The sequence below is a fragment of the Pteronotus mesoamericanus genome, unplaced genomic scaffold (genome assembly GCF_021234165.1).
Source record: "Pteronotus mesoamericanus isolate MK-2021 breed Mesoamerican mustached bat unplaced genomic scaffold, CSHL_Meso_final contig_82, whole genome shotgun sequence".
Lineage (NCBI taxonomy): Eukaryota > Metazoa > Chordata > Mammalia > Chiroptera > Mormoopidae > Pteronotus > Pteronotus mesoamericanus.
This window is the reverse complement of record NW_026555265.1, coordinates 19605140-19621140: the sequence shown is the minus strand read 5'-3', so window position 1 is coordinate 19621140 and position 16001 is coordinate 19605140.

The following is a 16001-nucleotide window of genomic DNA, read 5'->3' as shown; positions in this document are numbered from 1 at the left end:
GACAGAAATGGAGAGAAAAATGTAGCTATTGGCACGCGAAAGTAAACCATGGAAGAGATGAGCAAACAAAACTATTAGAGTAAACAAATACAGTACAGTTGCAGGATACAAAACGAACATACAAAAATCCACCAACAATGACATTTCAAAAAAAAAAAGAAATACAAAAACTTTCTTTTACAGTTGCAACAACAACAAAACAAAGAATAATCATAATAAAGGATGTAAATATACATTCTATATATTTAATAGTCCAATATACAAAGTATCATTTAAAGAGATTGAAAAAGACTAATTGAAATGGAAAGATATTCCATGTTCATGGATTGGAAGAATCAATATAGTTAAAATGTCCATATTACCCAAAGCAATATACAAACTTAATGCAGTCACCATCAAAATCCCAATGACTTTTTTTAAATAAATAGGACAAAAAATTATTAGATTTGTGCGCAACCACAAAAGTCCTTGAATAGCCAAAGCAACTCTGAGAAAAAAATAACAAAGTCAGAGTTATCACATACTTTGAATTCAAATTATACTATAAAGTGATGATAATCAAAACAGCATGGTATTGACAGTAAAACAGACACAAAGACCAATGAAACAGAATTGAGAGCCAAGAAATAAACCCACAGATATAGAAACTTTTAAAAAAAATTTAGAATATGCGTATTGATTTTAGAGAGAGAGAAACATCATTGTGAGAAACATCAGTTCATTGCCTCACATACATGCCCAATCAGAGATTCAACCCACAATCGAGGTTTGTGCCCTGACCAGGAATATGGAACCCCCAACCTTTTGGTTTACAGGATGACTCTCAAACCACCTGAACCACACCAGCCAGGGCTAAGCAAATATTTTTTGACAGAGAAGCTAAAATCATACAATGGAGAAAAGAAAACCTCTTCAATAAATGGTGCTGGGAAAGTTGGAAAGCCACATGCAAAAACATGAAACTAGACAAAGTTTGTTCTCATATGCAAAAATTAACTCAAAATGGATCAAAAATTTAACTACATAAGACCTGAAACAATAAATTACATCAAAGAAAACCCAGATACTAAATTTATGGATCTAGGTCGTAAAGAAGATTTTATAAACTTGACCCCAAAGATAAGGGAAGTAAAAGCAAAAAAATAAAAGAATGGGCCTATATCAAACTGAAAAGCTTGTGCAAAGCCAAAGAAACTGCCAACAAGCAAAAAGACAACCAACCAAATGGGAGAAGCTTTTGGCAAACAGCTCCAACAAGAGGATAATATTCAAAATACTTGTATATATTGCCCTGGCTGGAGTAGCTCAGTGGACTGAGTGCCAGTCTGTGAACCAAAGGGTCACAAGTTTGAATCCCAGTCAAGGCACATGTGTGGGTTATAGGTCAGATCCCCAGTAGGGGACGTGCGAGAGACAATCACACATTGATGTTTCTCTCTCTCTTTCTCCCTCTCTCCCCCTCTTTCTAAAAAAATACTTGTATATAACTCAATAACAAACAAACAATCCAATTTTAAAAAATGGGCAAAAGAGCTGAAACAGACACTTCTGTAAGGATGATATACAGAGGGCACATAGACATATGAAGGTATGCTCAACATCACTAGCCATTAGAGAGAAGCAAATAAAAACCAAAATGTGATATGACCTCACACAGGTCAGAATAGCCATCGTTAACAAATGAACAAACAAATGCTGGTGTGGATGTGGGGAAAAGGGAACCCTGTTGCACTGTTGGTGGGAACGCAGACTGGTGCAGCCACTTTGGAAAACAGTATGGAATTTCCTCAAAAAGCTAAAAGTAGAACTGCCTTTTGATCCAGTGATCTCACCACTGGGATTATACCCTAAGAATCCTGAAACACCAATTCAAAAGAATTTATGCACCTCAATATTCACAACAGCACTATTTACAATAGCCAAGTGCTAGAAACTGTCTAAGTGCCCATCAGTAAATGAATGGATCAAAAAACTGTAGTACATTTACACAATGGAATATTATGCAGCAGAAAGAGAAATTAGCCTGGTGGCAAAAGACAAATACCGTAGGATCTTACCTATAAGTGTGGAACCTAATGAACAAAACAAACAAATGAGCAAAATAGAACCAGAGACATGGAAATAAGGAACAAACTGACAGGGACTTGAGGGAAGTGGGGAGAGGAATATTAGGGGAAAGAGGAGTAAGGGTCTAGTCAAGGAACATGTATGAAGGACCCATGGACATGGACAACAGGATGGAGACTGAGTTTGGGGGTGGGGCAGGGAGAGTAATGGGGGGAAAATTGGGACAACTATGATCGAACATCAATAAAAAAAAACTTGAAATATTAACTCAAAAAAGAAGAAAATATATTCAATTTCTGAGAAAGTCTCCAATTAAAAAGAAATTCATATGTAAGTATTTTATTAGCATTTTTCAAACATTTGATTAATGTGTTATTTTATATTTAATTGTAAAACATAGTGATATTTTATAGAACACATTTTGGGTGGTTATAAGAAGTTATCAGTGCCTATTGTGTCAGTTTCATTGGGGTAAAAGCAAATTTGATGTTATAATCATGTACTAATTTAAATAGATATTTCTTTACTTGCTATCCCCAAAATCTTCAGTAAAAAAGTAAAAAAGTAGATTTGACATTCATTAAAAGTAATAAGCACAAATAGTAATTTGGAATTAAAATTCAATAGTTGATAATGTAAACACTTCAATTGCGTTCTGTATATATATTGTAACAGGACATATGTGCATATCAAAGCATAGGATAAAATATAATGTTATATGCTTTTCTTATCTACATCATACATTGCAGCTAATATAATACATTGCTTGACTTTAGAGGAATAAATAATTTAATTTAAAAAATCTATAGCCTTATACCTTGAGAAGTATTTTTTAAAAAATCAACTTTGTATGCATTTTCTTTTATGGAGGTTGTTCTGGACTAAAATGGTCCAAAGTAGTACATGGAAAACAAATAGATATAGGATATGTTTATTTTTTTTTGTCACTTAAAGCAAAATTTTATTTCTGTTTCTGTATCTTTCAATATAATATTTAACATTTTATGAGTCTGCATCATATATATTGTATATTACAGTGTTCATGATGTCTGCTTTGAATCATAATTGAAACAAAAAGATGTATGGTTAAATAAATCAGTTGCTTACTAATTATTTTTATGGATCCTGACTTGTTAACATCACTAATCTACAGATTTAATAGGTGTTTATGTAAGAGTTATATATTTCAGGTTTTTAAACAATGACAAAGGCAATAAAGTGTAAACATCATCCATTCTTAGGAGATAATTGAAAATATCCTTAATGCACGAATATTCTGAACTTTAATCACTTTCTAAAAGGTTTTTGTCATGCTCGTTGATTGATGAGAGTGAATACAAGGAAGATAAGCTGAGAGCAGATGTCTAATGATGCCAAGTATTTTTGGCATCTTAAAGCATTTTTGTTTTGAGGTTCTGTTAATGCAATTTATTTTCCTATATTTATCAAATAGGTAAATCATCTTTTTTCTGTGTATTGATTCATTAATCACCTTATAAATTTTATAAACAATGTGACATGAATATTCTCACCTTGTAGAAATCCTTCCATTTCTCAAGTTACGTAGGCTAGGTTGCTTTCCTATTGTCATTCAGCAAATTTATCTGAGAATCAACACACATTGTCTGCAGTTCCTTAGTCCTGTATACATCCTCAGAGTATTCAATTACCCACCAGAGAGCAATGGCAAATATTAGCAGTGATTTATGGTAAATCGTTAGCTATTGTTCCATTATCCATTTATTCCATTGAGAGCTTGCTTATTTAGAAATGACTGCACCTTCACCTTCACTTTGTTTTTAAGGAAAAGATCCACTGAAGATACTAGCAAAATCATGATGATTGAGGAGTTTTGGAAAGCACACACTCTGAAGTAGAGCTATGTGTGTCATATCTCCCGTTATAAAAATGACTGGGAAAAATGCTACAACTTTGCCTTACCTTTTCAATGGTGTTCCCATTTGAATTGTTGCTTATCTTTGTATTTCTCAAGTTGTCATTTCTTAAGTTTTCTTTCTGCTATTTTCCTCCCCATACTTTACAGCAACACTCCATTTTAAAAGCTGCTAGTCTCCATGTTCACATTGTTACTTCCTTCTCTGAGTCGATTGGTTAAAATAGAAAGAGATTATTTTGAGAGGATTATAGGATCTTGAAAACAGAACTACATCAGTCTTTGAGACCATTTATCAAATTAGTAATTCTCAATTGCCAGTGATATGAATCAGATGTAGGGGTGTATGCAAAAAGGTAGCTCAGAGTTTCTGTTGGCTTACACAAAAATTGGAGTATGTCTTGGGTTCAAGTTCTTATATGGCAAAAACCCACCCTTGAGACTTCAGGCCACCATTGTCGAGATAATAACAATAGTTATTTCTATCTGTGATTTTAGAAATACGACAATGTGGATAAAGTATTTTGAAAATAAAAGTTATTGCTGTTGAAAGCTACCAAGAGATTGTCTGAGACCAAAAAAAGGAAGGATGACTTTCCTAGAGCATATGCAGAGCTGGAACCAGAGTCCTGGTTGTGACTCTAATTGATTCCAGTTACTACTGCAGTGTAGCAAACTACCCCAAACTAACTGGCTTAAAACAATTTTATTTGTCTCATCAATCTGTGGCTCAGGTATTGGAAAAGAGCTATGCTGGGTACTTTGTGCATGGAATTGCTCAAGCAGGTGTAATCAGATATCACCTGGGATATCAGATGCTGCAGTCACATGAAATTTTGACTGAACTGGACATTTTTAAAAAAATTTTAAATATGTTTATTTTTTAATTTAATCTTTATTGTGTTTCCACCATTACCACTTAGTCCCCTGATATCTCCCTCCCCCCAACAATCACCACACTGTTGTCCATGAGTCCTTTTTCTTTTTTGTTTAGTCTTTTCACCCCCTAACCTCCCCCCCACTAGCTCTCATCCTGCTCTCCATCTATAATTCTGTCCCCATTTTCCTTGTTAGTCCAGTTTGTTCATTAGATTCCACATATGAACAAAATTATATGGTGTTTGGACATTTGAAATGGCCCACTAAGTTGGCTAGCAGGTGTTGCTAACTCTTGGCTAGGAGCTCACCTGGGGCTCTCAACTGGAGCATATACACATGGCATCTCAAATGTGAAGGTCTACGGGTAGTTAGATTTCTGACATGGAGTATGGCTTCCCTCGGAATGAGTGTGTCAAGACAACCAGGTGAAAAATATGCGGCTTTGTATGTACTAGGCTTGGAAGCATCCAGCATCATTGCCACCATATGTTATCTGTCAATCCTTCTCAAATTCAAAGGGAACTGCCATAAACCCCACATCTCAATGGCTGGAGGGTCAAAGACTGCCACTGTTTGAAAAACCCACCACACTCTGAATTGAGAGTGACGTACCCTGTTATATTGTGTCACTCGTACCAAAAATTGTATGAAAGGTTATCATTTCTCATGTGCCTTTGGATAGTAAGAAATATAGTTCTCATGCTGAAATTACAATGGACTTGGAAATTAGAAAAGTGTTATATACTCAATATTTAAAATACAGCTACATAGTATTCAATAAAAAAAATTTTAAAAAAATCACTGAGTACTGCTCTGTAAGAGCTCCAAACCTAGGTGCTCAAAACACCTATTAAAGAATAAATTGTTCTCAACTCTAGTAGCAAAAGCAGAAAAGTCAACATGAAATTAAAAATAATGAGGCTAAGTTATTATTACAGAAGTATGCACAGAGCTGGCTATGGAAGAGGTTAAAGAAATGGTTGCAGAGGATTGAGGTTAGAGAGGTATCTGAAGGCATCTTTGATCATTTATGATCTCTGACCATAGACATGACATTCCAAATGCGAGAGGGGATCCCCAAAACGGAATTATCTTCTGGAGGGCAGGCCCCTTGTAGCACAGGCTTCCCCCACTTGGTAAGTGTACTAGGAACCCATCTGCATCAATGTATCAGCTGGCATTGTTGTGAGAGGCTGCATTTGGCTTCAGTGAATTTTTTCTGAAGACTCAATGCGTTTGTCCACCTCATGATGAGTGACTTACGAGTGCACCTTCCCACACCACACTGAGTGTTCAGCAATATTTGACCAAAAACATTATGACCCCGTACTCCATCCTCCCTATTCACCTGATCTTGCCATAAGCACTTTTTTTGTTTCTCTGGATGAAAAAAGGCTTCAAAGGGAAATGTTTTGCTGACGTGGAAGAAATGAAACAAAAAATGGCAGAAGCACTAAGAGGCATCAAAGTTGATGAGTTCAAAAACTGGTTTGGGCAGAGGAAAAAATGTCTCAATCACATTGTGTCAAATGGAAAGTACTTTGAAGGTGACTGAAGTTTAAACATGTAAGAATAAATACATAATTTTTATAAATAAATTCTGGGGTTTTGGGGGTCTCCCTTTGTACACATATATTTGAGAAGGCAGAAAGTATAACCGAAAATTTGAGTTCAATCTAATAAGGCTATGGTATGAGATACAGATGTGGTAATTAAAGATGAGTCTGGAAATTTAAGTAACAGGTAGAAATTGAAGTCTCTTCTATCATGCTCAAGAGTTTATATAAAAAAAATCTGGTCATTTCATCTTAATGATGTAACAAACAATTGAAAAGCAGAAGTTGGTATTATGATATTTTTGTGGTAATACTTTCAAATACAGAAAACAGCTTAATTAAAATATTTCAAAGTAGTCAAACTGAATAAAGTTACAGGACAAATTGAAGCAGAGAGAAAGCATATTTAAACACACTATGGATGCTTAATTCTAAGACTATTATAAAACAAAAGTGAAACTGGATTAAAATCAGATGTTGACTTAATTAAACTTTGCCATGGTATGGGTTGAGTTATGTTCAAATCACCCAGTGTTTGCATTTACATATAGTAATCAAAACAGCAGCAACAGGAAGAATAGATTCTTCGTTTTAATTCTCAAGGGACCGAACACACGGCATTCACGTCAGTTGCCTCCTGTGATTTTACTGCATGTGTGCTGGTTAATTAGAGTGAGTGAGAGCTTCCTAGATCAGGTATAAAACAAAGATCCTTTATGGTTAAAATTTTCTGCACATGAAATGTGTTAAAGGTAGGATAAATATGCAGGATGCTGTTTACAGCTCAGAGATTTAATTATTTATAAGAATGTCTATTGAAAATAAATGGGATTCAGGAAAAGTTTAACAGGAGCAAGTAGTGCTCAACACAGTGGAGCCCTGCTCCCTAAATGCATAATCTCAGGTCCCTACAAATTAGAATCCACCTTTTCACCAGATTCCCTGGTGATTCCTACCAACACTAAAATCTGGGAAGGGCAGTTAATGGGTACAGGACACTGTAGGTTTAGAAAACGTTGAAAGCTGGAGTGTAGATCTTTGCATTTGTTTTTATGAGCTGGTTTAAAGAACACGAGTGAGGAACTTGACGAGGAAAACACTTAATAGAATAGACAAAGATGAGAAAAACGTTCAAAAGCCAGTGTGTGTGTGTTGGGGGGAGGGGTGTTGAACAAGTAATTAAGAAGATGCAGGAACTCACATGTAATTGCTTTATATATGTGAGTTGAAATAAATAATGGACAAAAGTAGTTGGAGTGTGCTATTAAATGCCTGAGACAGTGGACAGCACATGGTAGACATTTAATGTCAATATTAATTGAGTGAATGAGCTTTACATATTTCACTTTATCACATGAAGTAATCTAGCATACATTATTTCACTAAGTCTCACAACATCACCGTGAAGTATGTAGAATGGGTAGTTGGTATCATTAGACAAATGCTTTCAATTTGTCTTCTTTGTAATAACTTAAAATCAACAGGTGTGACAAAACCTTTTAGTGCATGATTGATGTTAAGAATATTCATGCATTAAAGATAGCATTTTCAATTGTCTTCGAAAGAGGATAATTTTTGCATGTGAATGCCTTTGTTTAAGAATGGCTAAGAAAGTTAACTGCTATGTAAATGCTAACTAACTTGGCATAGTGAATTTACTCAGTTTAATTAATTTACCAAATTTTTCTACCTTGTCACATCAAGGATTTAAAACAGGCATCATGAACAATGCAATAGAAAATCTTTGGGGAAGATTGGTTTGAGACACACCACACACTTTGTTACTGAAATAGAAATGAAAATAACCCAATGCCATAGATGACTCCCTTTAATGCAAAGAGTTTGGCTATTTAAGCCCAGTACAACTGCCTTGCGGAAATATACGCATTAAGAGAAGAGGCATAAGAAACAGAATATGGAGAACGTTGAAGTAGCAGCAACTTTAAAGAATTACAGGTGAGACCAGGATTTTAAGTCACATTTTCTGACAAAAAAATTGAGAAAACGTTTCACTCTTGTGTGGTGAACCTCATTTTTAATTCCAAATTTGAGTCACACTGTGTAAAATGTGCTCTGACCAAAAGATGTTTGGTTGTAGTTAGTACTGACCACCCATGTAATCTGGAACTTGTTTTCAATGTAACTTGCTTCTCAAAACAGCTCGCTCATGTTAAAGGAGAAAATAAAAGCTGGTATTCTTGTGGTAGAGAAAGAACAAAAGTAATGGAAGAACATAAGATTACTTTACTTAATTGTATAAATTTTTGATTTATATAAAGGTATATTTGATTATATACTTTATTAAATGAACATTTTTTCTTAAGATATTGAGATGCGTTTTTTCTATTTTTGAAAACAGAAATTTGTTACTTGACAAATCAAGATTGTTATTATATAATTCATAGTACAATCTTATTCTTCCAGTGTGCTACTGTTCATTCATTCTGAATGTGTTCAACTTTATCATCTAAGCCAAACAGACATAAAATCACTTTAAAATATAATGTAGGTTGTTTTTTGTTCCATCATTACTTCTAATTGCCTAAATGCTTATCGTATCTGTTAACTATTTAAACTAGATACTGAATTTCTAGAATCAAATAGAATTAGAGTCAATCACATTATAAAGTTCTACTTGGTTTTTAGAATTTTCTCTGAATATGAAAAAGCAACCATTTTACTCCATTAATGACCACAAGTGTCCCCAAAATCTTATCTTATAAAGATAATAATTATAATTGCTACCATGTTTTTTTTTTTTTTTTTTTTTTTGTTTCTGGATGATTTTATTAATTGATTTTATAAATAATTAACAATTTTCAAAACCTTACCTATACTTAATCTTTATTTTTTTTTTATTTTTTTTTATTAATTTATTTCTTTTTAATACATTGTCTTGCCTCCCCCCTTCCCTTGCCCCCTCCCACCTTCCCTCCCTAGCTCTTCCCCTTTGGTTTTTGAGGTCCTTCCCCTACCATGTTTTCTCCACAGGCTAATCATCAGGCACTGTCCTAGGAACTTTATATACAATGCCTGAATTCTTACAAATATCATTCAAAAAATATTATCCTCAAAGTATAGAAATGGAAATTGATGCTTAAAGAGGTTAAATTCGCCAAGTAACAACTCGGTCAGGCTGTATTCTAAATACTGTGTTCTTCCTCCCATGCCACGCTGACTGCTTTATTGCATTGTAAAAGTCACAACTTTAAAAAGATATTATTTGCATTTTCAGAAGATCACAGGGCTTTTCATTTCTGAACATCACTCAAAAAATACTCCTTTAGGTAAGGAAAAGTAATAACACATCAATTACATAATATTGCATAATGGAGTCTAGTTCAGAAAAAAGATAACACATAAATGTAAATGGGAAAGAAATAGTAGAGAATTTCCTCATTTTAAAGCGAGCAAAGGCAACCACTTTGTGGAATGGATGTATGGCTTTTGCATGGTGGTAGAGTGACCATATAACATTTTCCAAATCAGGGCCATTTGAGAGTGAAAGAGAATAAGCACCGGACCAGTGATGGGGCTGCACACTTGAACTGAGACCATCCTGAGTGAACTGGAATGTATGATCATCCTGTGTAAATGCTGGTAAAGTTGAACTGGTGACTGAGAGAAGCAGCCCTGAGACTAACCCAAACTCTTCCTTTGTGCTTTTTTCTCTAAGGCTTAAATTAAGTAACAGTGTACACCTTATAGAATTTTTCTTTCTGGAAGAAGTATGTAAAATAAGGGTGAGAAAATTTTGCCTTAATACTATTTGTATTTAACAACTTGTTCCTTAGTTAGACTGATCCTATGTAATAAATTAATTTTGAGAAAAAATACTCTTAAACAGGTTAAAGACCGTCCCAGGTTGAAAAAGAAAGGGAAGGCAAAACACAGGGATTATTCGGCCTTCTATGTCTTTCTGCTTAATCAAACTGTACTATCCTTCAATCAGATATTTAAATCATTCCATAAAGCACAAAGAAGATAAGGCTGTAGAACAACACACATACCACATGAAAAATAAATCTGCAAATACTAAATATTTTCGCATTGTGTTAAAAATAATTTACATAACCCTAAAACTAATAAAATTGAATTGACTACCCAATAAATGGAATTTTATATCATGTTTGTCCTCAGCTAAATAATTCACTATTCCATTTTATATACACACTCTTTAATTAACTTACTGACTCAGAGGTAATATGCTGCTAATCCATTCATTTCCACATCCTCCTCCCCCCAAAAGGCACAAAATGTGTGTGAGTATATGAGCAAAAGGTTAGAAGTTTAATATGAAGGAATTTTTAATCAGAGGGTAAAGCAGCTGCTTGAGGTTCTCTCCACCTCCAACGGGAGATCGCAGATTGCATGGTGATTAGTGACACCTGTTTTCTACTAGGCTTTTCCTGAAGCAGGCAAGGCATGAAGTTGGCTATAGAAGTGTTCTTGACATTTTGTTGTACTTTCTTTTAAAAACCACATATTCCTGTAAAGTCAGGTATTTATTTTTAACCATCCTGTGCCTGTTTAAAAAATAAATTCAGAGGCTAGGTTTGCCTGCGGGTAATAGGAAAACTATTTTACAAGGGGAAAAACGATAATATTTTCAGTAATTTGGAAAGAATCTATTTTAGTATACTCGTAAATGTTCTAAAATGTTTAAAAGACTCACCTGAAACTTACAGTTTTCAATAGTATTTTATTATTAGCCTCATATTACACCAACTCATTGAGGAAACTACCTCGGTTTGAGTAGCACAAGCTAGCTTTTCTCTTTTTTCCTGAGTCTTCTCCACTCTTGCTTCCTCTATCATTTCCATGGAATCTGCATTCATTTATTTTCTTCCTTCTACATGTCAGAGTTGGAATAGATTTAAAAGAAAATCTGGTTCAACTTGGTTACTTTATAAATGAGATTCTGAGGCCCATGCAAGGGAAGTGACTTATTCAAATCACACAGCTTGAAAGTGGCAGAGCTGAAACTAGGGTGTGGTATTTTATTATGGTAACCAACCCTGTAGCAAACTCATACAAAAGAATAGCAGCCCTATAGCGCGCTAATACAAAAGGAAAGGTAAAGATAATTATGGAACCACTGCTGTGACAAGCCTCTTTTCACAACATTTATCACATTGATTCTAAATTCCTTGTTTTACGATTTATAAAGTTATGGCCCCAGAAAGAGGGGCAACTTCTCTAGGTAGTTACAGAAAAGGTATACCAGGACCAAAGTTTCTAAACCCTCAAGCCAAGTGATCACATTCTAATACCCCATACTTTGTCTCATATATACAAACAGAAACACAAAAATACTCTGTAAAAGTTCTTGTTCCCAGGATGCAGACACTTCAGGAACTTACTATTTATGGGTTGATACAATACATGATTGCTTTTTATGTTTCTGCATCTGTTTAATGAATATATATATATATGTAATGCACTTTTACAGAACTCCAACTATGCACTAGGTACTCTGACATGCTGTCATGTTTTATAGATACCCCCACAACTGCACCTGTCACTTTTATCACCTATTGAATTGTCAACCTCAAATATGCATTAATATATGCTTATGTCTAGCACTCCTAAATTCTAACAGCATGCATCAAAAAAAAAAATTCCACATCATAGTAGTAACTCATGATTAAAGAGAAGTAGTGATATAAGAGGCATTAAAATTGCTGTCAAAAATAGATTTGGGTTCATTATTGTTAAATTCTGACATTTAATCAAATCATGTTGTAAGAGCTAATCAAACATAGAGCTATACATTTGGTTAGACATTAGGGACCAGATGATGTTTACTATAACTGGAGGGACAAAAGCATTATTTTAAAAAATATACAAGACTAACTATTAGAACATAACTCCCAGTTTTAACTCTTCTATTCATTAACTTTTATTGTTGCAAACTACTTGACTTCTTTGTGCTTCACTTCTTTTATCTGCAGGATGAGAAAATTTAACTCATCATTTAATACTTCTTGAAGCACTAACTAGATTGATATTTGAAAAATAAATATAATTTCAAGCTGTGGCCTATTTAATCAATAGTTGCATCACACAAATAATAGCTAAAAAGATACTAAGCTATTTTGACATCCATTTTACATCCACTTTAAAATAATACATGTGCTCTGTACTTTGTACAAATAGCAAAATGCAGAGGCAGAAGTCCTATGCGGTGTATGTGGTGGGGGCTGTGGGGGCATTTACATATATAAGTTTGTTATCTATACATACCACCCTCTTTAGAAACAAAGAACATGCATTCACAGAATCAAAGCCTTTTCCACTTTACTTCCTTAGTGTGTGATCTTCATTTCTTTAAAATTGAAAATAAACATTGGGAGATAATGTTTGTTGTCAGTGGACATGATATATCAATCAAATGTCTGCACATCAGTGTTGACAATGAACAGTTCATTTACCCAACAGAGAGGGAGCATAACCATTGCAACTAATGAGAAGTTGATGGGCTGGTGTGCCTCTTGAGAACTAGGTTGTAAAATTTTAGCTATTTAGGGAATTTCTGTAGGATCAAGGACATTCTTGGATCTCTCAAAGTACTAGAGATTGACTTACTTGAAGAAAATTGAAAAGATGAATTAAACATGTGCAGTCAAGGACAAAACCTGAGAATATACTTTTGTTGGCCTCATGCCATGTCTACAAAGCTAACTGGAGCTAGAGCCTTTACCTGACTAGTCACCTGAACCCTGAGGAAAATTCCTGATTCAGGAGAGGCAAGTCTTGCTTATCAAGTCCTGAGGTCTTCTCCCAATATCTTTATTCAATAGAAGACATTCCTTATAATAATTTTGGAATAGAGGTATTCAATGTTTAGAGTGCTGTATAAGTATGTGTAATTTTTTCCCATTGAAATAAAATTATGCAATTTCCTTTGTCAATATAAATTTAAGTGCTTTCACCAAAGATGATTTAGGAAGCTATTTATGTGCTTTTGTATCAAGTAATGTTAAAGTTTTCTTTCCTAGCCTGCCTTTAACAGTATATTAAAGTATATCTTAGACCTGCAGTCAAGATGGTGGCATAAGTAAACACACCACAACCCCTCACACAACCACATCAAAATTACAATGAAATTATAGAACAACCATCACTCAGAACCATCAGAATTTGAGTTGTTGGAAGTCTGACAACTACAGAATTAAAGAAACCACATTCATGGAGACTGGTAGGAGGGGCAGACAAGGAACAGGCTAGTTCTTCATCCACATGTGGTGGATAAAAATTTGGGAGGGATGTTGTGGGAGCAAGGAGTCTCAGTCCCACACCAGGACCCCCAGCCCAGGGTTCTGATGCCAGGAAAATAAGTTCCCATAACTTCTGGCTGCAAAAGCCAGCAGAGATTGAATCAGTGGAAAAAACTCCTGGAGTCCTAAGCAGTTCCTCTTAAAGAAACCATACAAAAACTTACTCAGACTCACTTCTTTGGAACTCCAGCACTGGGGTAGCAACTTGAAAGACACCGGTGAGAATACAGGGATGTCGGAGGGAGCTGGACTCTCTGGGATCGGAGGGTCACTGTATGGGGGCCAGCTGAGGTGGGGAGCGTGGACTCTGATTCTCGTAGAGCCCATCCCAGGATTGTCATGAATGGGAGAAATAAACACAAGTAGTCACAAACACTTCATGTTTACAGAGAACGGATGATGTTTTGAAGAAAACAAGTGGCAGGAACACACCGATTTACATGGGCCTGAGAGGAGACTTGCAAACATGAGAGTGTAGTAAACATAAGAGCGCCAAAGAGCTTAGAGTTAGGGTCTGTGAATAATGTAAATTTCTTTCCCAGCACAAGCTGGTTATCATAGCTTTTGAAGGAAAAACAAAGCATGCTTTAAAGAATTTACTTCTAGGCCTGATTTCCCCTAGGAACTGCCAGATCCAGTTTAGGACTGTCTCTAGTATTGTTTCAAGCCTGAGCCAGGTGGGGAGAGGGAGCCGCAAGAGATAAGGAGACTGCTTTCAGATAGAATGAGGACCCCAGCCATGTCCAAGCCGGGCCATGGGGTGCAGGTCTTTTTGCTCTTTCTCCATGTCCCCCAAGTTTTTTCCCTGATGACCGCAGCTGTGCCTGTTTTAGATTGCCCCTTCCAGTGAGGGATCTTACCCATCATTGACTACCAACCATCTCCCAGGGCCAAGCAGGATAATGTGAGGGAGGCAGGGGCTGCACCTCTGCCAGGGGGTCAGGTTTTGTCTCCTCAGTGGCCTGTTTTTCCAAGGCCTCCTTGATTAGTTCCAGTCTTGGGGCCCTCTCACTTGTTGGTGGGGCTATAGTTCCTGAAACCAGAGAGGACGTTTCCCAACACACGGAGAATCTGTCATCAAAGTGATAGCTGGGGGACTGCTTTCTCCCAGACAGAAAGGCAAGCAGAGCCATGGAGCGGGTAGCCAGGAGACATATCTGAGGCTCCATCAACCTGGCTAGTACTGTTTATCCTGCTCTGAAGATCCCCTGAGGCTCTGCCCCACTCAACTTTCAGCTGTTAAGAGTGGTTTTTCCATATGAATGGCTGATTTTAGCCAGTGCTTGGCAACTTTCTAAATCCTTTCAAACAAGCAACAGGTAGCTTCAGTGAGCCCCCTGTTGCCCCTGTACCTCTTGCTTAGTGGCCCCAAGCATGACACTAGCAGCAGCTAGCCTAGATTCACAGACTGGCTTTACCTGAGATTCTCCAAGCCCAGCACAAGTAGCATCCATCTCAGATTGCTCTATAGCTCAGGCAGGGTAGCTCTGGGCAAAACACTGGTGGGGGCTGCCTTTGGCCTGTGCTGGGGAAATCCTAGGGCCAGCAAATCCAGTGAACAGCTACAGACCATGCCGGAGCACCACCACCCTGCCCCTGCATAGCTGATCCTCCACGGAAGGCGGAGGCTGATCGTCAGTGATCACAGCCAATCCTTACAACTGACTGACCTGGGTAAATCCCTCCCATTGATCTGCCAACAACATCCAATGCTCAACTACAAGAGGAGGCTGTAGTCAGCCCATACAAAGGGTGCACCTCAAGTACCCAGCTTAGGTGATAAGGAAGGCAGTGTCACTGGACCCTACATGACACCTACTACATTAGGCTACAGTACCAAGAAAAGGAGTCATAGCAGCTCTACCTAATACATAGAAATAAAGATGGAGGGGGCTGCCAAAATGAGGAGGCAAAGAAACATGACCCAAATGAAAGAACGGATCAAAACTCCAGAGAAAGAATGAAACAATATAGAGATAAGAAACCTAACAGATGCAGAGCTAAAAAACTGGTTTTAAGGATGCTCAAGGAACTTAGTGAGGACCCCGACAGCATATAAAAGACCCAGTCAGGAAGGAAGGATACACTAATTAAAATAAAGAACAGTTTACAGGGGAAAAAAAACAGTAAAGAGGATGGAGATGAGAATAAAATCAATGATTTGGAACATAAGGAATCAAAAAAACAAAAAAACAAACAACCAATCAGAACAGCAAGAAGAAAAAAAGAATAAAAAAAGTTAATGAGGAAAGCATAAGCGGCCTCTGAGACAACTTCAAGTGTTCCAACATTCACATCATAGGGGTGCCAGAAGGAGAAGAGAAA